The 19,119-nt window shown below is 44.1% G+C and overlaps 22 non-coding genes across 22 annotated transcripts; all 22 read left to right on the forward strand.

Annotated features, from left to right (window-relative positions):
* The first annotated feature begins 400 nt into the window (after positions 1 to 400).
* On the forward strand, positions 401 to 474 carry trnan-guu. Its single transcript has one exon. It is a non-coding gene; the product is annotated as a tRNA-Asn (tRNA).
* Positions 475 to 1,035: 561 nt separating this feature from the next.
* On the forward strand, positions 1,036 to 1,109 carry trnan-guu. Its single transcript has one exon. It is a non-coding gene; the product is annotated as a tRNA-Asn (tRNA).
* A 557-nt stretch (positions 1,110 to 1,666) lies between these two features.
* On the forward strand, positions 1,667 to 1,740 carry trnan-guu. Its single transcript has one exon. It is a non-coding gene; the product is annotated as a tRNA-Asn (tRNA).
* Positions 1,741 to 2,301: 561 nt separating this feature from the next.
* Positions 2,302 to 2,375, forward strand: trnan-guu. Its single transcript has one exon. It is a non-coding gene; the product is annotated as a tRNA-Asn (tRNA).
* Positions 2,376 to 2,920: 545 nt separating this feature from the next.
* trnan-guu lies at positions 2,921 to 2,994 on the forward strand. The gene has a single exon. It is a non-coding gene; the product is annotated as a tRNA-Asn (tRNA).
* Positions 2,995 to 3,555: 561 nt separating this feature from the next.
* On the forward strand, positions 3,556 to 3,629 carry trnan-guu. The gene has a single exon. It is a non-coding gene; the product is annotated as a tRNA-Asn (tRNA).
* A 557-nt stretch (positions 3,630 to 4,186) lies between these two features.
* trnan-guu lies at positions 4,187 to 4,260 on the forward strand. The gene has a single exon. It is a non-coding gene; the product is annotated as a tRNA-Asn (tRNA).
* A 1,196-nt stretch (positions 4,261 to 5,456) lies between these two features.
* Positions 5,457 to 5,530, forward strand: trnan-guu. The gene has a single exon. It is a non-coding gene; the product is annotated as a tRNA-Asn (tRNA).
* A 1,192-nt stretch (positions 5,531 to 6,722) lies between these two features.
* Positions 6,723 to 6,796, forward strand: trnan-guu. The gene has a single exon. It is a non-coding gene; the product is annotated as a tRNA-Asn (tRNA).
* A 557-nt stretch (positions 6,797 to 7,353) lies between these two features.
* On the forward strand, positions 7,354 to 7,427 carry trnan-guu. The gene has a single exon. It is a non-coding gene; the product is annotated as a tRNA-Asn (tRNA).
* Positions 7,428 to 7,984: 557 nt separating this feature from the next.
* On the forward strand, positions 7,985 to 8,058 carry trnan-guu. Its single transcript has one exon. It is a non-coding gene; the product is annotated as a tRNA-Asn (tRNA).
* Positions 8,059 to 8,619: 561 nt separating this feature from the next.
* trnan-guu lies at positions 8,620 to 8,693 on the forward strand. Its single transcript has one exon. It is a non-coding gene; the product is annotated as a tRNA-Asn (tRNA).
* A 557-nt stretch (positions 8,694 to 9,250) lies between these two features.
* trnan-guu lies at positions 9,251 to 9,324 on the forward strand. The gene has a single exon. It is a non-coding gene; the product is annotated as a tRNA-Asn (tRNA).
* A 561-nt stretch (positions 9,325 to 9,885) lies between these two features.
* Positions 9,886 to 9,959, forward strand: trnan-guu. The gene has a single exon. It is a non-coding gene; the product is annotated as a tRNA-Asn (tRNA).
* A 545-nt stretch (positions 9,960 to 10,504) lies between these two features.
* Positions 10,505 to 10,578, forward strand: trnan-guu. The gene has a single exon. It is a non-coding gene; the product is annotated as a tRNA-Asn (tRNA).
* Positions 10,579 to 11,139: 561 nt separating this feature from the next.
* On the forward strand, positions 11,140 to 11,213 carry trnan-guu. Its single transcript has one exon. It is a non-coding gene; the product is annotated as a tRNA-Asn (tRNA).
* A 557-nt stretch (positions 11,214 to 11,770) lies between these two features.
* Positions 11,771 to 11,844, forward strand: trnan-guu. The gene has a single exon. It is a non-coding gene; the product is annotated as a tRNA-Asn (tRNA).
* Positions 11,845 to 13,040: 1,196 nt separating this feature from the next.
* trnan-guu lies at positions 13,041 to 13,114 on the forward strand. Its single transcript has one exon. It is a non-coding gene; the product is annotated as a tRNA-Asn (tRNA).
* Positions 13,115 to 14,306: 1,192 nt separating this feature from the next.
* Positions 14,307 to 14,380, forward strand: trnan-guu. Its single transcript has one exon. It is a non-coding gene; the product is annotated as a tRNA-Asn (tRNA).
* A 557-nt stretch (positions 14,381 to 14,937) lies between these two features.
* trnan-guu lies at positions 14,938 to 15,011 on the forward strand. The gene has a single exon. It is a non-coding gene; the product is annotated as a tRNA-Asn (tRNA).
* A 3,093-nt stretch (positions 15,012 to 18,104) lies between these two features.
* On the forward strand, positions 18,105 to 18,178 carry trnan-guu. The gene has a single exon. It is a non-coding gene; the product is annotated as a tRNA-Asn (tRNA).
* A 557-nt stretch (positions 18,179 to 18,735) lies between these two features.
* On the forward strand, positions 18,736 to 18,809 carry trnan-guu. Its single transcript has one exon. It is a non-coding gene; the product is annotated as a tRNA-Asn (tRNA).
* The last annotated feature ends 310 nt before the right edge of the window (positions 18,810 to 19,119 follow it).

Consider the following 19,119-nt stretch of genomic DNA (forward strand, 5'->3'; position numbering starts at 1 on the left):
GATTGATGGTTAAAATATTGTTGTATGTCATTACAACTATGTTGTAGCGCCTTATAGTCCATTTATCAATTTTTTACTTCATCTTTGCTGCATAGACAATGGCTACCGTAGTTTGTTTTAAGATGGTTATAAAGGCTAATGGAAGTGATGACATTGTCACCGTTACTTGTGTGAAAGACTTGACTGGCGAACGCCATTCCATTTACAGGACTTGGTTAGCTCGTTGTGCTACATCTCACCACGTCTTGACTTTGTGCAACATTGTAAATTTCTAAAAGAACTCTTTTCCTTCATAAATGATTCTAAATTCTGCCGTATTGCCCTGGTAGAGGTAAACAGCGATGAAGGTGGGTGGGGATTGCAAATCGAAGCCACGCCCCCTCTGAAACAGGACAAAGCAGTCTCTGTGGCGCAATCGGTTAGCGCGTTCGGCTGTTAACCGAAAGGTTGGTGGTTCGAGCCCACCCAGGGACGTCGACTTTTCTGCGTGAATAACCAGCTAACACGGTGTTAGGTGGTAAGGGTTAAAGAAGTCTGGTGCCTCAGTGTGGGGGAATGAATGAGAGCAAAATCACCTGAAACGGTAGTTCTTGTTCACAAATTTATTAGTGCATTTGTCTGCTAACCCAAAGATTGATGGTTAAAATATTGTTGTATGTCATTACAACTATGTTGTAGCGCCTTATAGTCCATTTATCAATTTTTTACTTCATCTTTGCTGTATAGACAATGGCTACCGTAGTTTGTTTTAAGATGGTTATAAAGGCTAATGGAAGTGATGACATTGTCACTGTTACTTGTGTGAAAGACTTGACTGGCGAACGCCATTCCATTTACAGGACTTGGTTAGCTCGTTGTGCTACATCTCACCACGTCTTGACTTTGTGCAACATTGTAAATTTCTAAAAGAACTCTTTTCCTTCAATAGGCCATGATTCTAAATTCTGCCGTATTGCCCTGGTAGAGGTAAACAGCGATGAAGGTGGGTGGGGATTGCAAATCGAAGCCACACCCCCTCTGTGATAGGACAAAGCAGTCTCTGTGGCGCAATCGGTTAGCGCGTTCGGCTGTTAACCGAAAGGTTGGTGGTTCGAGCCCACCCAGGGACGTAGGGTCTTGTGTTTACACAGCCAGCTAACATCATGTTCAGGGTTAGAGAGAGCTGTAGCCAAAGTATCACAGGTTGGTGGAATGAATGAGAGGATGATCATCAGTAGCTGTTGTATAAAAATTGGTTAGTGCATTGGACTGTTAACCCAAAGGTTGATGATGAAAACATCATGGCATGCTGTTAGAGCTTGTTATAATCCCTTCACTAATTGTTAACTTGATATACACCCCATAAACAATGACTACGCTGGTTTGTTTAAAAATGGCTACAAAACCTAATGGCATCGATAGGATTGTCGCACTCTGGAGAGAAGTCCCTCGTGTGGCAGACGCCAATGGAGAACGCCATTCTGTTTACGATGCGTTCTTGGCTGGTTGTATCACAAATGGAAACCTCTTGACTTTGTGCTACATTGTAAATTTCTCACAGAACTCTTTTCCTTCAATATACCACCATTGAAATTTCTGCGATATTGCCCTTCGACAAGTAAACAGCGATGCAGGTGGGTGGGGATTGCAAATCGAAGCCACGCCCCCTCTGAAACAGGACAAAGCAGTCTCTGTGGCGCAATCGGTTAGCGCGTTCGGCTGTTAACCGAAAGGTTGGTGGTTCGAGCCCACCCAGGGACGTCGACTTTTCTGCGTGAATAACCAGCTAACACGGTGTTAGGTGGTAAGGGTTAAAGAAGTCTGGTGCCTCAGTGTGGGGGAATGAATGAGAGCAAAATCACCTGAAACGGTAGTTCTTGTTCACAAATTTATTAGGGCATTCGTCTGCTAACCCAAAGATTGATGGTTAAAATATTGTTGTATGTCATTACAACTATGTTGTAGCGCCTTATAGTCCATTTATCAATTTTTTACTTCATCTTTGCTGTATAGACAATGGCTACCGTAGTTTGTTTTAAGATGGTTATAAAGGCTAATCGAAGTGATGACATTGTCACTGTTACTTGTGTGAAAGACTTGACTGGCGAACGCCATTCCATTTACAGGACTTGGTTAGCTCGTTGTGCTACATCTCACCACGTCTTGACTTTGTGCAACATTGTAAATTTCTAAAAGAACTCTTTTCCTTCAATAGGCCATGATTCTAAATTCTGCCGTATTGCCCTGGTAGAGGTAAACAGCGATGAAGGTGGGTGGGGATTGCAAATCGAAGCCACACCCCCTCTGTGACAGGACAAAGCAGTCTCTGTGGCGCAATCGGTTAGCGCGTTCGGCTGTTAACCGAAAGGTTGGTGGTTCGAGCCCACCCAGGGACGTAGGGTCTTGTGTTTACACAGCCAGCTAACATCATGTTCAGGGTTAGCCAAAGTATCACAGGTTGGTGGAATGAATGAGAGGATGATCATCAGTAGCTGTTGTATAAAAATTGGTTAGTGCATTGGACTGTTAACCCAAAGGTTGATGATGAAAACATCATGGCATGCTGTTAGAGCTTGTTATAATCCCTTCACTAATTGTTAACTTGATATACACCCCATAAACAATGACTACGCTGGTTTGTTTAAAAATGGCTACAAAACCTAATGGCATCGATAGGATTGTCGCACTCTGGAGAGAAGTCCCTCGTGTGGCAGACGCCAATGGGGAACGCCATTCTGTTTACGATGCGTTCTTGGCTGGTTGTATCACAAATGGAAACCTCTTGACTTTGTGCTACATTGTAAATTTCTCACAGAACTCTTTTCCTTCAATATACCACCATTGAAATTTCTGCGATATTGCCCTTCGACAAGTAAACAGCGATGCAGGTGGGTGGGGATTGCAAATCGAAGCCACGCCCCCTCTGAAACAGGACAAAGCAGTCTCTGTGGCGCAATCGGTTAGCGCGTTCGGCTGTTAACCGAAAGGTTGGTGGTTCGAGCCCACCCAGGGACGTCGACTTTTCTGCGTGAATAACCAGCTAACACGGTGTTAGGTGGTAAGGGTTAAAGAAGTCTGGTGCCTCAGTGTGGGGGAATGAATGAGAGCAAAATCACCTGAAACGGTAGTTCTTGTTCACAAATTTATTCGCGCATTCGTCTGCTAACCCAAAGATTGATGGTTAAAATATTGTTGTATGTCATTACAACTATGTTGTAGCGCCTTATAGTCCATTTATCAATTTTTTACTTCATCTTTGCTGCATAGACAATGGCTACCGTAGTTTGTTTTAAGATGGTTATAAAAGCTAATGGAAGTGATGACATTGTCACCGTTACTTGTGTGAAAGACTTGACTGGCGAACGCCATTCCATTTACAGGACTTGGTTAGCTCGTTGTGCTACATCTCACCACGTCTTGACTTTGTGCAACATTGTAAATTTCTAAAAGAACTCTTTTCCTTCAATAGGTCATGATTCTAAATTCTGCCGTATTGCCCTGGTAGAGGTAAACAGCGATGAAGGTGGGTGGGGATTGCAAATCGAAGCCACACCCCCTCTGTGACAGGACAAAGCAGTCTCTGTGGCGCAATCGGTTAGCGCGTTCGGCTGTTAACCGAAAGGTTGGTGGTTCGAGCCCACCCAGGGACGTAGGGTCTTGTGTTTACACAGCCAGCTAACATCATGTTCAGGGTTAGAGAGAGCTGTAGCCAAAGTATCACAGGTTGGTGGAATGAATGAGAGGATGATCATCAGTAGCTGTTGTATAAAAATTGGTTAGTGCATTGGACTGTTAACCCAAAGGTTGATGATGAAAACATCATGGCATGTCGTTACAGCTTGTTATAATCCCTTCACTAATTGTTAACTTGATATACACCCCATAAACGATGACTACGCTGGTTTGTTTAAAAATGGCTACAAAACCTAATGGCATCGATAGGATTGTCGCACTCTGGAGAGAAGTCCCTCGTGTGGCAGACGCCAATGGGGAACGCCATTCTGTTTACGATGCGTTCTTGGCTGGTTGTATCACAAATGGAAACCTCTTGACTTTGTGCTACATTGTAAATTTCTCACAGAACTCTTTTCCTTCAATATACCACCATTGAAATTTCTGCGATATTGCCCTTCGACAAGTTAACAGCGATGCAGGTGGGTGGGGATTGCAAATCCAAGCCACGCCCCCTCTGAAACAGGACAAAGCAGTCTCTGTGGCGCAATCGGTTAGCGCGTTCGGCTGTTAACCGAAAGGTTGGTGGTTCGAGCCCACCCAGGGACGTCGACTTTTCTGCGTGAATAACCAGCTAACACGGTGTTAGGTGGTAAGGGTTAAAGAAGTCTGGTGCCTCAGTGTGGGGGAATGAATGAGAGCAAAATCATCGGAAACGGTAGTTCTTGTTCACAAATTTATTCGCGCATTCGTCTGCTAACCCAAAGATTGATGGTTAAAATATTGTTGTATGTCATTACAACTATGTTGTAGCGCCTTATAGTCCATTTATCAATTTTTTACTTCATCTTTGCTGCATAGACAATGGCTACCGTAGTTTGTTTTAAGATGGTTATAAAGGCTAATCGAAGTGATGACATTGTCACCGTTACTTGTGTGAAAGATTTGACTGGCGAACGCCATTCCATTTACAGGACTTGGTTAGCTCGTTGTGCTACATCTCACCACGTCTTGACTTTGTGCAACATTGTAAATTTCTAAAAGAACTCTTTTCCTTCAATAGGTCATGATTCTAAATTCTGCCGTATTGCCCTGGTAGAGGTAAACAGCGATGAAGGTGGGTGGGGATTGCAAATCGAAGCCACACCCCCTCTGTGACAGGACAAAGCAGTCTCTGTGGCGCAATCGGTTAGCGCGTTCGGTTGTTAACCGAAAGGTTGGTGGTTCGAGCGCACCCAGGGACGTCGACTTTTCTGCATGAATAACCAGCTAACACAGTGTTAGGTGGTAAGGGTTAAAGAAGTCTGGTGCCTCAGTGTGGGGGAATGAATGAGAGCAAAATCACCTGAAACGGTAGTTCTTGTTCACAAATTTATTCGCGCATTCGTCTGCTAACCCAAAGATTGATGGTTAAAATATTGTTGTATGTCATTACAACTATGTTGTAGCGCCTTATAGTCCATTTATCAATTTTTTACTTCATCTTTGCTGCATAGACAATGGCTACCGTAGTTTGATTTAAGATGGTTATAAAGGCTAATCGAAGTGATGACATTGTCACCGTTACTTGTGTGAAAGACTTGACTGGCGAACGCCATTCCATTTACAGGACTTGGTTAGCTCGTTGTGCTACATCTCACCACGTCTTGACTTTGTGCAACATTGTAAATTTCTAAAAGAACTCTTTTCCTTCAATAGGCCATGATTCTAAATTCTGCCGTATTGCCCTGGTAGAGGTAAACAGCGATGAAGGTGGGTGGGGATTGCAAATCGAAGCCACACCCCCTCTGTGACAGGACAAAGCAGTCTCTGTGGCGCAATCGGTTAGCGCGTTCGGCTGTTAACCGAAAGGTTGGTGGTTCGAGCCCACCCAGGGACGTAGGGTCTTGTGTTTACACAGCCAGCTAACATCATGTTCAGGGTTAGAGAGAGCTGTAGCCAAAGTATCACAGGTTGGTGGAATGAATGAGAGGATGATCATCAGTAGCTGTTGTATAAAAATTGGTTAGTGCATTGGACTGTTAACCCAAAGGTTGATGATGAAAACATCATGGCATGTCGTGACAGCTTGTTATAATCCCTTCACTAATTGTTAACTTGATATACACCCCATAAACAATGACTACGCTGGTTTGTTTAAAAATGGCTACAAAACCTAATGGCATCGATAGGATTGTCGCACTCTGGAGAGAAGTCCCTCGTGTGGCAGACGCCAATGGGGAACGCCATTCTGTTTACGATGCGTTCTTGGCTGGTTGTATCACAAATGGAAACCTCTTGACTTTGTGCTACATTGTAAATTTCTCACAGAACTCTTTTCCTTCAATATACCACCATTGAAATTTCTGCGATATTGCCCTTCGACAAGTAAACAGCGATGCAGGTGGGTGGGGATTGCAAATCGAAGCCACGCCCCCTCTGAAACAGGACAAAGCAGTCTCTGTGGCGCAATCGGTTAGCGCGTTCGGCTGTTAACCGAAAGGTTGGTGGTTCGAGCCCCCCCAGGGACGTCGACTTTTCTGCGTGAATAACCAGCTAACACGGTGTTAGGTGGTAAGGGTTAAAGAAGTCTGGTGCCTCAGTGTGGGGGAATGAATGAGAGCAAAATCACCTGAAACGGTAGTTCTTGTTCACAAATTTATTAGCGCATTCGTCTGCTAACCCAAAGATTGATGGTTAAAATATTGTTGTATGTCATTACAACTATGTTGTAGCGCCTTATAGTCCATTTATCAATTTTTTACTTCATCTTTGCTGCATAGACAATGGCTACCGTAGTTTGTTTTAAGATGGTTATAGAAGCTAATCGAAGTGATGACATTGTCACCGTTACTTGTGTGAAAGACTTGACTGGCGAACGCCATTCCATTTACAGGACTTGGTTAGCTCGTTGTGCTACATCTCACCACGTCTTGACTTTGTGCAACATTGTAAATTTCTAAAAGAACTCTTTTCCTTCAATAGGTCATGATTCTAAATTCTGCCGTATTGCCCTGGTAGAGGTAAACAGCGATGAAGGTGGGTGGGGATTGCAAATCGAAGCCACACCCCCTCTGTGACAGGACAAAGCAGTCTCTGTGGCGCAATCGGTTAGCGCGTTCGGCTGTTAACCGAAAGGTTGGTGGTTCGAGCCCACCCAGGGACGTAGGGTCTTGTGTTTACACAGCCAGCTAACATCATGTTCAGGGTTAGAGAGAGCTGTAGCCAAAGTATCACAGGTTGGTGGAATGAATGAGAGGATGATCATCAGTAGCTGTTGTATAAAAATTGGTTAGTGCATTGGACTGTTAACCCAAAGGTTGATGATGAAAACATCATGGCACGTCGTTACAGCTTGTTATAATCCCTTCACTAATTGTTAACTTGATATACACCCCATAAACAATGACTACGCTGGTTTGTTTAAAAATGGCTACAAAACCTAATGGCATCGATAGGATTGTCGCACTCTGGAGAGAAGTCCCTCGTGTGGCAGACGCCAATGGGGAACGCCATTCTGTTTACGATGCGTTCTTGGCTGGTTGTATCACAAATGGAAACCTCTTGACTTTGTGCTACATTGTAAATTTCTCACAGAACTCTTTTCCTTCAATATACCACCATTGAAATTTCTGCGATATTGCCCTTCGACAAGTAAACAGCGATGCAGGTGGGTGGGGATTGCAAATCCAAGCCACGCCCCCTCTGAAACAGGACAAAGCAGTCTCTGTGGCGCAATCGGTTAGCGCGTTCGGCTGTTAACCGAAAGGTTGGTGGTTCGAGCCCACCCAGGGACGTCGACTTTTCTGCGTAAATAACCAGCTAACACGGTGTTAGGTGGTAAGGGTTAAAGAAGTCTGGTGCCTCAGTGTGGGGGAATGAATGAGAGCAAAATCATCGGAAACGGTAGTTCTTGTTCACAAATTTATTCGCGCATTCGTCTGCTAACCCAAAGATTGATGGTTAAAATATTGTTGTATGTCATTACAACTATGTTGTAGCGCCTTATAGTCCATTTATCAATTTTTTACTTCATCTTTGCTGCATAGACAATGGCTACCGTAGTTTGTTTTAAGATGGTTATAAAGGCTAATGGAAGTGATGACATTGTCACCGTTACTTGTGTGAAAGACTTGACTGGCGAACGCCATTCCATTTACAGGACTTGGTTAGCTCGTTGTGCTACATCTCACCACGTCTTGACTTTGTGCAACATTGTAAATTTCTAAAAGAACTCTTTTCCTTCATAAATGATTCTAAATTCTGCCGTATTGCCCTGGTAGAGGTAAACAGCGATGAAGGTGGGTGGGGATTGCAAATCGAAGCCACGCCCCCTCTGAAACAGGACAAAGCAGTCTCTGTGGCGCAATCGGTTAGCGCGTTCGGCTGTTAACCGAAAGGTTGGTGGTTCGAGCCCACCCAGGGACGTCGACTTTTCTGCGTGAATAACCAGCTAACACGGTGTTAGGTGGTAAGGGTTAAAGAAGTCTGGTGCCTCAGTGTGGGGGAATGAATGAGAGCAAAATCACCTGAAACGGTAGTTCTTGTTCACAAATTTATTAGTGCATTTGTCTGCTAACCCAAAGATTGATGGTTAAAATATTGTTGTATGTCATTACAACTATGTTGTAGCGCCTTATAGTCCATTTATCAATTTTTTACTTCATCTTTGCTGTATAGACAATGGCTACCGTAGTTTGTTTTAAGATGGTTATAAAGGCTAATGGAAGTGATGACATTGTCACTGTTACTTGTGTGAAAGACTTGACTGGCGAACGCCATTCCATTTACAGGACTTGGTTAGCTCGTTGTGCTACATCTCACCACGTCTTGACTTTGTGCAACATTGTAAATTTCTAAAAGAACTCTTTTCCTTCAATAGGCCATGATTCTAAATTCTGCCGTATTGCCCTGGTAGAGGTAAACAGCGATGAAGGTGGGTGGGGATTGCAAATCGAAGCCACACCCCCTCTGTGATAGGACAAAGCAGTCTCTGTGGCGCAATCGGTTAGCGCGTTCGGCTGTTAACCGAAAGGTTGGTGGTTCGAGCCCACCCAGGGACGTAGGGTCTTGTGTTTACACAGCCAGCTAACATCATGTTCAGGGTTAGAGAGAGCTGTAGCCAAAGTATCACAGGTTGGTGGAATGAATGAGAGGATGATCATCAGTAGCTGTTGTATAAAAATTGGTTAGTGCATTGGACTGTTAACCCAAAGGTTGATGATGAAAACATCATGGCATGCTGTTAGAGCTTGTTATAATCCCTTCACTAATTGTTAACTTGATATACACCCCATAAACAATGACTACGCTGGTTTGTTTAAAAATGGCTACAAAACCTAATGGCATCGATAGGATTGTCGCACTCTGGAGAGAAGTCCCTCGTGTGGCAGACGCCAATGGAGAACGCCATTCTGTTTACGATGCGTTCTTGGCTGGTTGTATCACAAATGGAAACCTCTTGACTTTGTGCTACATTGTAAATTTCTCACAGAACTCTTTTCCTTCAATATACCACCATTGAAATTTCTGCGATATTGCCCTTCGACAAGTAAACAGCGATGCAGGTGGGTGGGGATTGCAAATCGAAGCCACGCCCCCTCTGAAACAGGACAAAGCAGTCTCTGTGGCGCAATCGGTTAGCGCGTTCGGCTGTTAACCGAAAGGTTGGTGGTTCGAGCCCACCCAGGGACGTCGACTTTTCTGCGTGAATAACCAGCTAACACGGTGTTAGGTGGTAAGGGTTAAAGAAGTCTGGTGCCTCAGTGTGGGGGAATGAATGAGAGCAAAATCACCTGAAACGGTAGTTCTTGTTCACAAATTTATTAGGGCATTCGTCTGCTAACCCAAAGATTGATGGTTAAAATATTGTTGTATGTCATTACAACTATGTTGTAGCGCCTTATAGTCCATTTATCAATTTTTTACTTCATCTTTGCTGTATAGACAATGGCTACCGTAGTTTGTTTTAAGATGGTTATAAAGGCTAATCGAAGTGATGACATTGTCACTGTTACTTGTGTGAAAGACTTGACTGGCGAACGCCATTCCATTTACAGGACTTGGTTAGCTCGTTGTGCTACATCTCACCACGTCTTGACTTTGTGCAACATTGTAAATTTCTAAAAGAACTCTTTTCCTTCAATAGGCCATGATTCTAAATTCTGCCGTATTGCCCTGGTAGAGGTAAACAGCGATGAAGGTGGGTGGGGATTGCAAATCGAAGCCACACCCCCTCTGTGACAGGACAAAGCAGTCTCTGTGGCGCAATCGGTTAGCGCGTTCGGCTGTTAACCGAAAGGTTGGTGGTTCGAGCCCACCCAGGGACGTAGGGTCTTGTGTTTACACAGCCAGCTAACATCATGTTCAGGGTTAGCCAAAGTATCACAGGTTGGTGGAATGAATGAGAGGATGATCATCAGTAGCTGTTGTATAAAAATTGGTTAGTGCATTGGACTGTTAACCCAAAGGTTGATGATGAAAACATCATGGCATGCTGTTAGAGCTTGTTATAATCCCTTCACTAATTGTTAACTTGATATACACCCCATAAACAATGACTACGCTGGTTTGTTTAAAAATGGCTACAAAACCTAATGGCATCGATAGGATTGTCGCACTCTGGAGAGAAGTCCCTCGTGTGGCAGACGCCAATGGGGAACGCCATTCTGTTTACGATGCGTTCTTGGCTGGTTGTATCACAAATGGAAACCTCTTGACTTTGTGCTACATTGTAAATTTCTCACAGAACTCTTTTCCTTCAATATACCACCATTGAAATTTCTGCGATATTGCCCTTCGACAAGTAAACAGCGATGCAGGTGGGTGGGGATTGCAAATCGAAGCCACGCCCCCTCTGAAACAGGACAAAGCAGTCTCTGTGGCGCAATCGGTTAGCGCGTTCGGCTGTTAACCGAAAGGTTGGTGGTTCGAGCCCACCCAGGGACGTCGACTTTTCTGCGTGAATAACCAGCTAACACGGTGTTAGGTGGTAAGGGTTAAAGAAGTCTGGTGCCTCAGTGTGGGGGAATGAATGAGAGCAAAATCACCTGAAACGGTAGTTCTTGTTCACAAATTTATTCGCGCATTCGTCTGCTAACCCAAAGATTGATGGTTAAAATATTGTTGTATGTCATTACAACTATGTTGTAGCGCCTTATAGTCCATTTATCAATTTTTTACTTCATCTTTGCTGCATAGACAATGGCTACCGTAGTTTGTTTTAAGATGGTTATAAAAGCTAATGGAAGTGATGACATTGTCACCGTTACTTGTGTGAAAGACTTGACTGGCGAACGCCATTCCATTTACAGGACTTGGTTAGCTCGTTGTGCTACATCTCACCACGTCTTGACTTTGTGCAACATTGTAAATTTCTAAAAGAACTCTTTTCCTTCAATAGGTCATGATTCTAAATTCTGCCGTATTGCCCTGGTAGAGGTAAACAGCGATGAAGGTGGGTGGGGATTGCAAATCGAAGCCACACCCCCTCTGTGACAGGACAAAGCAGTCTCTGTGGCGCAATCGGTTAGCGCGTTCGGCTGTTAACCGAAAGGTTGGTGGTTCGAGCCCACCCAGGGACGTAGGGTCTTGTGTTTACACAGCCAGCTAACATCATGTTCAGGGTTAGAGAGAGCTGTAGCCAAAGTATCACAGGTTGGTGGAATGAATGAGAGGATGATCATCAGTAGCTGTTGTATAAAAATTGGTTAGTGCATTGGACTGTTAACCCAAAGGTTGATGATGAAAACATCATGGCATGTCGTTACAGCTTGTTATAATCCCTTCACTAATTGTTAACTTGATATACACCCCATAAACGATGACTACGCTGGTTTGTTTAAAAATGGCTACAAAACCTAATGGCATCGATAGGATTGTCGCACTCTGGAGAGAAGTCCCTCGTGTGGCAGACGCCAATGGGGAACGCCATTCTGTTTACGATGCGTTCTTGGCTGGTTGTATCACAAATGGAAACCTCTTGACTTTGTGCTACATTGTAAATTTCTCACAGAACTCTTTTCCTTCAATATACCACCATTGAAATTTCTGCGATATTGCCCTTCGACAAGTTAACAGCGATGCAGGTGGGTGGGGATTGCAAATCCAAGCCACGCCCCCTCTGAAACAGGACAAAGCAGTCTCTGTGGCGCAATCGGTTAGCGCGTTCGGCTGTTAACCGAAAGGTTGGTGGTTCGAGCCCACCCAGGGACGTCGACTTTTCTGCGTGAATAACCAGCTAACACGGTGTTAGGTGGTAAGGGTTAAAGAAGTCTGGTGCCTCAGTGTGGGGGAATGAATGAGAGCAAAATCATCGGAAACGGTAGTTCTTGTTCACAAATTTATTCGCGCATTCGTCTGCTAACCCAAAGATTGATGGTTAAAATATTGTTGTATGTCATTACAACTATGTTGTAGCGCCTTATAGTCCATTTATCAATTTTTTACTTCATCTTTGCTGCATAGACAATGGCTACCGTAGTTTGTTTTAAGATGGTTATAAAGGCTAATCGAAGTGATGACATTGTCACCGTTACTTGTGTGAAAGATTTGACTGGCGAACGCCATTCCATTTACAGGACTTGGTTAGCTCGTTGTGCTACATCTCACCACGTCTTGACTTTGTGCAACATTGTAAATTTCTAAAAGAACTCTTTTCCTTCAATAGGTCATGATTCTAAATTCTGCCGTATTGCCCTGGTAGAGGTAAACAGCGATGAAGGTGGGTGGGGATTGCAAATCGAAGCCACACCCCCTCTGTGACAGGACAAAGCAGTCTCTGTGGCGCAATCGGTTAGCGCGTTCGGTTGTTAACCGAAAGGTTGGTGGTTCGAGCGCACCCAGGGACGTCGACTTTTCTGCATGAATAACCAGCTAACACAGTGTTAGGTGGTAAGGGTTAAAGAAGTCTGGTGCCTCAGTGTGGGGGAATGAATGAGAGCAAAATCACCTGAAACGGTAGTTCTTGTTCACAAATTTATTCGCGCATTCGTCTGCTAACCCAAAGATTGATGGTTAAAATATTGTTGTATGTCATTACAACTATGTTGTAGCGCCTTATAGTCCATTTATCAATTTTTTACTTCATCTTTGCTGCATAGACAATGGCTACCGTAGTTTGATTTAAGATGGTTATAAAGGCTAATCGAAGTGATGACATTGTCACCGTTACTTGTGTGAAAGACTTGACTGGCGAACGCCATTCCATTTACAGGACTTGGTTAGCTCGTTGTGCTACATCTCACCACGTCTTGACTTTGTGCAACATTGTAAATTTCTAAAAGAACTCTTTTCCTTCAATAGGCCATGATTCTAAATTCTGCCGTATTGCCCTGGTAGAGGTAAACAGCGATGAAGGTGGGTGGGGATTGCAAATCGAAGCCACACCCCCTCTGTGACAGGACAAAGCAGTCTCTGTGGCGCAATCGGTTAGCGCGTTCGGCTGTTAACCGAAAGGTTGGTGGTTCGAGCCCACCCAGGGACGTAGGGTCTTGTGTTTACACAGCCAGCTAACATCATGTTCAGGGTTAGAGAGAGCTGTAGCCAAAGTATCACAGGTTGGTGGAATGAATGAGAGGATGATCATCAGTAGCTGTTGTATAAAAATTGGTTAGTGCATTGGACTGTTAACCCAAAGGTTGATGATGAAAACATCATGGCATGTCGTGACAGCTTGTTATAATCCCTTCACTAATTGTTAACTTGATATACACCCCATAAACAATGACTACGCTGGTTTGTTTAAAAATGGCTACAAAACCTAATGGCATCGATAGGATTGTCGCACTCTGGAGAGAAGTCCCTCGTGTGGCAGACGCCAATGGGGAACGCCATTCTGTTTACGATGCGTTCTTGGCTGGTTGTATCACAAATGGAAACCTCTTGACTTTGTGCTACATTGTAAATTTCTCACAGAACTCTTTTCCTTCAATATACCACCATTGAAATTTCTGCGATATTGCCCTTCGACAAGTAAACAGCGATGCAGGTGGGTGGGGATTGCAAATCGAAGCCACGCCCCCTCTGAAACAGGACAAAGCAGTCTCTGTGGCGCAATCGGTTAGCGCGTTCGGCTGTTAACCGAAAGGTTGGTGGTTCGAGCCCCCCCAGGGACGTCGACTTTTCTGCGTGAATAACCAGCTAACACGGTGTTAGGTGGTAAGGGTTAAAGAAGTCTGGTGCCTCAGTGTGGGGGAATGAATGAGAGCAAAATCACCTGAAACGGTAGTTCTTGTTCACAAATTTATTAGCGCATTCGTCTGCTAACCCAAAGATTGATGGTTAAAATATTGTTGTATGTCATTACAACTATGTTGTAGCGCCTTATAGTCCATTTATCAATTTTTTACTTCATCTTTGCTGCATAGACAATGGCTACCGTAGTTTGTTTTAAGATGGTTATAGAAGCTAATCGAAGTGATGACATTGTCACCGTTACTTGTGTGAAAGACTTGACTGGCGAACGCCATTCCATTTACAGGACTTGGTTAGCTCGTTGTGCTACATCTCACCACGTCTTGACTTTGTGCAACATTGTAAATTTCTAAAAGAACTCTTTTCCTTCAATAGGTCATGATTCTAAATTCTGCCGTATTGCCCTGGTAGAGGTAAACAGCGATGAAGGTGGGTGGGGATTGCAAATCGAAGCCACACCCCCTCTGTGACAGGACAAAGCAGTCTCTGTGGCGCAATCGGTTAGCGCGTTCGGCTGTTAACCGAAAGGTTGGTGGTTCGAGCCCACCCAGGGACGTAGGGTCTTGTGTTTACACAGCCAGCTAACATCATTTTCAGGGTTAGAGAGAGCTGTAGCCAAAGTATCACAGGTTGGTGGAATGAATGAGAGGATGATCATCAGTAGCTGTTGTATAAAAATTGGTTAGTGCATTGGACTGTTAACCCAAAGGTTGATGATGAAAACATCATGGCATGCTGTTAGAGCTTGTTATAATCCCTTCACTAATTGTTAACTTGATATACACCCCATAAACAATGACTACGCTGGTTTGTTTAAAAATGGCTACAAAACCTAATGGCATCGATAGGATTGTCGCACTCTGGAGAGAAGTCCCTCGTGTGGCAGACGCCAATGGGGAACGCCATTCTGTTTACGATGCGTTCTTGGCTGGTTGTATCACAAATGGAAACCTCTTGACTTTGTGCTACATTGTAAATTTCTCACAGAACTCTTTTCCTTCAATATACCACCATTGAAATTTCTGCGATATTGCCCTTCGACAAGTAAACAGCGATGCAGGTGGGTGGGGATTGCAAATCGAAGCCACGCCCCCTCTGAAACAGGACAAAGCAGTCTCTGTGGCGCAATCGGTTAGCGCGTTCGGCTGTTAACCGAAAGGTTGGTGGTTCGAGCCCACCCAGGGACGTCGACTTTTCTGCGTGAATAACCAGCTAACACGGTGTTAGGTGGTAAGGGTTAAAGAAGTCTGGTGCCTCAGTGTGGGGGAATGAATGAGAGCAAAATCATCGGAAACGGTAGTTCTTGTTCACAAATTTATTCGCGCATTCGTCTGATAACCCAAAGATTGATGGTTAAAATATTGTTGTATGTCATTACAACTATGTTGTAGCGCCTTATAGTCCATTTATCAATTTTTTACTTCATCTTTGCTGTATAGACAATGGCTACCGTAGTTTGTTTTAAGATGGTTATAAAGGCTAATCGAAGTGATGACATTGTCACTGTTACTTGTGTGAAAGACTTGACTGGCGAACGCCATTCCATTTACAGGACTTGGTTAGCTCGTTGTGCTACATCTCACCACGTCTTGACTTTGTGCAACATTGTAAATTTCTAAAAGAACTCTTTTCCTTCAATAGGCCATGATTCTAAATTCTGCCGTATTGCCCTGGTAGAGGTAAACAGCGATGAAGGTGGGTGGGGATTGCAAATCGAAGCCACACCCCCTCTGTGACAGGACAAAGCAGTCTCTGTGGCGCAATCGGTTAGAGCGTTCGGCTGTTAACCGAAAGGTTGGTGGTTCGAGCCCACCCAGGGACGTAGGGTCTCGTGTTTACACAGCCAGCTAACATCATGTTCAGGGTTAGAGAGAGCTGTAGCCAAAGTATCACAGGTTGGTGGAATGAATGAGAGGATGATCATCAGTAGCTGTTGTATAAAAATTGGTTAGTGCATTGGACTGTTAACCCAAAGGTTGATGATGAAAACATCATGGCATGCTGTTAGAGCTTGTTATAATCCCTTCACTAATTGTTAACTTGATATACACCCCATAAACAATGACTACGCTGGTTTGTTTAAAAATGGCTACAAAACCTAATGGCATCGATAGGATTGTCGCACTCTGGAGAGAAGTCCCTCGTGTGGCAGACGCCAATGGGGAACGCCATTCTGTTTACGATGCGTTCTTGGCTGGTTGTATCACAAATGGAAACCTCTTGACTTTGTGCTACATTGTAAATTTCTCACAGAACTCTTTTCCTTCAATATACCACCATTGAAATTTCTGCGATATTGCCCTTCGACAAGTAAACAGCGATGCAGGTGGGTGGGGATTGCAAATCGAAGCCACGCCCCCTCTGAAACAGGACAAAGCAGTCTCTGTGGCGCAATCGGTTAGCGCGTTCGGCTGTTAACCGAAAGGTTGGTGGCTCGAGCCCACCCAGGGACGTCGACTTTTCTGCGTGAATAACCAGCTAACACGGTGTTAGGTGGTAAGGGTTAAAGAAGTCTGGTGCCTCAGTGTGGGGGAATGAATGAGAGCAAAATCACCTGAAACGGTAGTTCTTGTTCACAAATTTATTAGCGCATTCGTCTGCTAACCCAAAGATTGATGGTTAAAATATTGTTGTATGTCATTACAACTATGTTGTAGCGCCTTATAGTCCATTTATCAATTTTTTACTTCATCTTTGCTGTATAGACAATGGCTACCGTAGTTTGTTTTAAGATGGTTATAAAGGCTAATCGAAGTGATGACATTGTCACTGTTACTTGTGTGAAAGACTTGACTGGCGAACGCCATTCCATTTACAGGACTTGGTTAGCTCGTTGTGCTACATCTCACCACGTCTTGACTTTGTGCAACATTGTAAATTTCTAAAAGAACTCTTTTCCTTCAATAGGCCATGATTCTAAATTCTGCCGTATTGCCCTGGTAGAGGTAAACAGCGATGAAGGTGGGTGGGGATTGCAAATCGAAGCCACACCCCCTCTGTGACAGGACAAAGCAGTCTCTGTGGCGCAATCGGTTAGAGCGTTCGGCTGTTAACCGAAAGGTTGGTGGTTCGAGCCCACCCAGGGACGTAGGGTCTCGTGTTTACACAGCCAGCTAACATCATGTTCAGGGTTAGAGAGAGCTGTAGCCAAAGTATCACAGGTTGGTGGAATGAATGAGAGGATGATCATCAGTAGCTGTTGTATAAAAATTGGTTAGTGCATTGGACTGTTAACCCAAAGGTTGATGATGAAAACATCATGGCATGTCGTGACAGCTTGTTATAATCCCTTCACTAATTGTTAACTTGATATACACCCCATAAACAATGACTACGCTGGTTTGTTTAAAAATGGCTACAAAACCTAATGGCATCGATAGGATTGTCGCACTCTGGAGAGAAGTCCCTCGTGTGGCAGACGCCAATGGGGAACGCCATTCTGTTTACGATGCGTTCTTGGCTGGTTGTATCACAAATGGAAACCTCTTGACTTTGTGCTACATTGTAAATTTCTCACAGAACTCTTTTCCTTCAATATACCACCATTGAAATTTCTGCGATATTGCCCTTCGACAAGTAAACAGCGATGCAGGTGGGTGGGGATTGCAAATCGAAGCCACGCCCCCTCCGAAACAGGACAAAGCAGTCTCTGTGGCGCAATCGGTTAGCGCGTTCGGCTGTTAACCGAAAGGTTGGTGGTTCGAGCGCACCCAGGGACGTCGACTTTTCTGCGTGAATAACCAGCTAACACAGTGTTAGGTGGTAAGGGTTAAAGAAGTCTGGTGCCTCAGTGTGGGGGAATGAATGAGAGCAAAATCACCTGAAACGGTAGTTCTTGTTCACAAATTTATTCGCGCATTCGTCTGCTAACCCAAAGATTGATGGTTAAAATATTGTTGTATGTCATTACAACTATGTTGTAGCGCCTTATAGTCCATTTATCAATTTTTTACTTCATCTTTGCTGCATAGACAATGGCTACCGTAGTTTGTTTTAAGATGGTTATAAAGGCTAATGGAAGTGATGACATTGTCACCGTTACTTGTGTGAAAGACTTGACTGGCGAACGCCATTCCATTTACAGGACTTGGTTAGCTCGTTATGCTACATCTCACCACGTCTTGACTTTGTGCAACATTGTAAATTTCTAAAAGAACTCTTTTCCTTCAATAGGCCATGATTCTAAATTCTGCCGTATTGCCCTGGTAGAGGTAAACAGCGATGAAGGTGGGTGGGGATTGCAAATCGAAGCCACACCCCCTCTGTGAAAGGACAAAGCAGTCTCTGTGGCGCAATCGGTTAGCGCGTTCGGCTGTTAACCGAAAGGTTGGTGGTTCGAGCCCACCCAGGGACGTAGGGTCTTGTGTTTACACAGCCAGCTAACATCATGTTCAGGGTTAGAGAGAGCTGTAGCCAAAGTATCACAGGTTGGTGGAATGAATGAGAGGATGATCATCAGTAGCTGTTGTATAAAAATTGGTTAGTGCATTGGACTGTTAACCCAAAGGTTGATGATGAAAACATCATGGCATGTCGTGACAGCTTGTTATAATCCCTTCACTAATTGTTAACTTGATATACACCCCATAAACAATGACTACGCTGGTTTGTTTAAAAATGGCTACAAAACCTAATGGCATCGATAGGATTGTCGCACTCTGGAGAGAAGTCCCTCGTGTGGCAGACGCCAATGGGGAACGCCATTCTGTTTACGATGCGTTCTTGGCTGGTTGTATCACAAATGGAAACCGCTTGACTTTGTGCTACATTGTAAATTTCTCACAGAACTCTTTTCCTTCAATGTACCACCATTGAAATTTCTGCGATATTGCCCTTCGACAAGTAAACAGCGATGCAGGTGGGTGGGGATTGCAAATCGAAGCCACGCCCCCTCTGAAACAGGACAAAGCAGTCTCTGTGGCGCAATCGGTTAGCGCGTTCGGCTGTTAACCGAAAGGTTGGTGGTTCGAGCCCACCCAGGGACGTCGACTTTTCTGCGTGAATAACCAGCTAACACGGTGTTAGGTGGTAAGGGTTAAAGAAGTCTGGTGCCTCAGTGTGGGGGAATGAATGAGAGCAAAATCACCTGAAACGGTAGTTCTTGTTCACAAATTTATTAGCGCATTCGTCTGATAACCCAAAGATTGATGGTTAAAATATTGTTGTATGTCATTACAACTATGTTGTAGCGCCTTATAGTCCATTTATCAATTTTTTACTTCATCTTTGCTGTATAGACAATGGCTACCGTGGTTTGTTTTAAGATGGTTATAAAGGCTAATCGAAGTGATGACA

This window comes from Thunnus maccoyii, chromosome 22 (assembly GCF_910596095.1).
Source record: "Thunnus maccoyii chromosome 22, fThuMac1.1, whole genome shotgun sequence".
NCBI lineage: Eukaryota > Metazoa > Chordata > Actinopteri > Scombriformes > Scombridae > Thunnus > Thunnus maccoyii.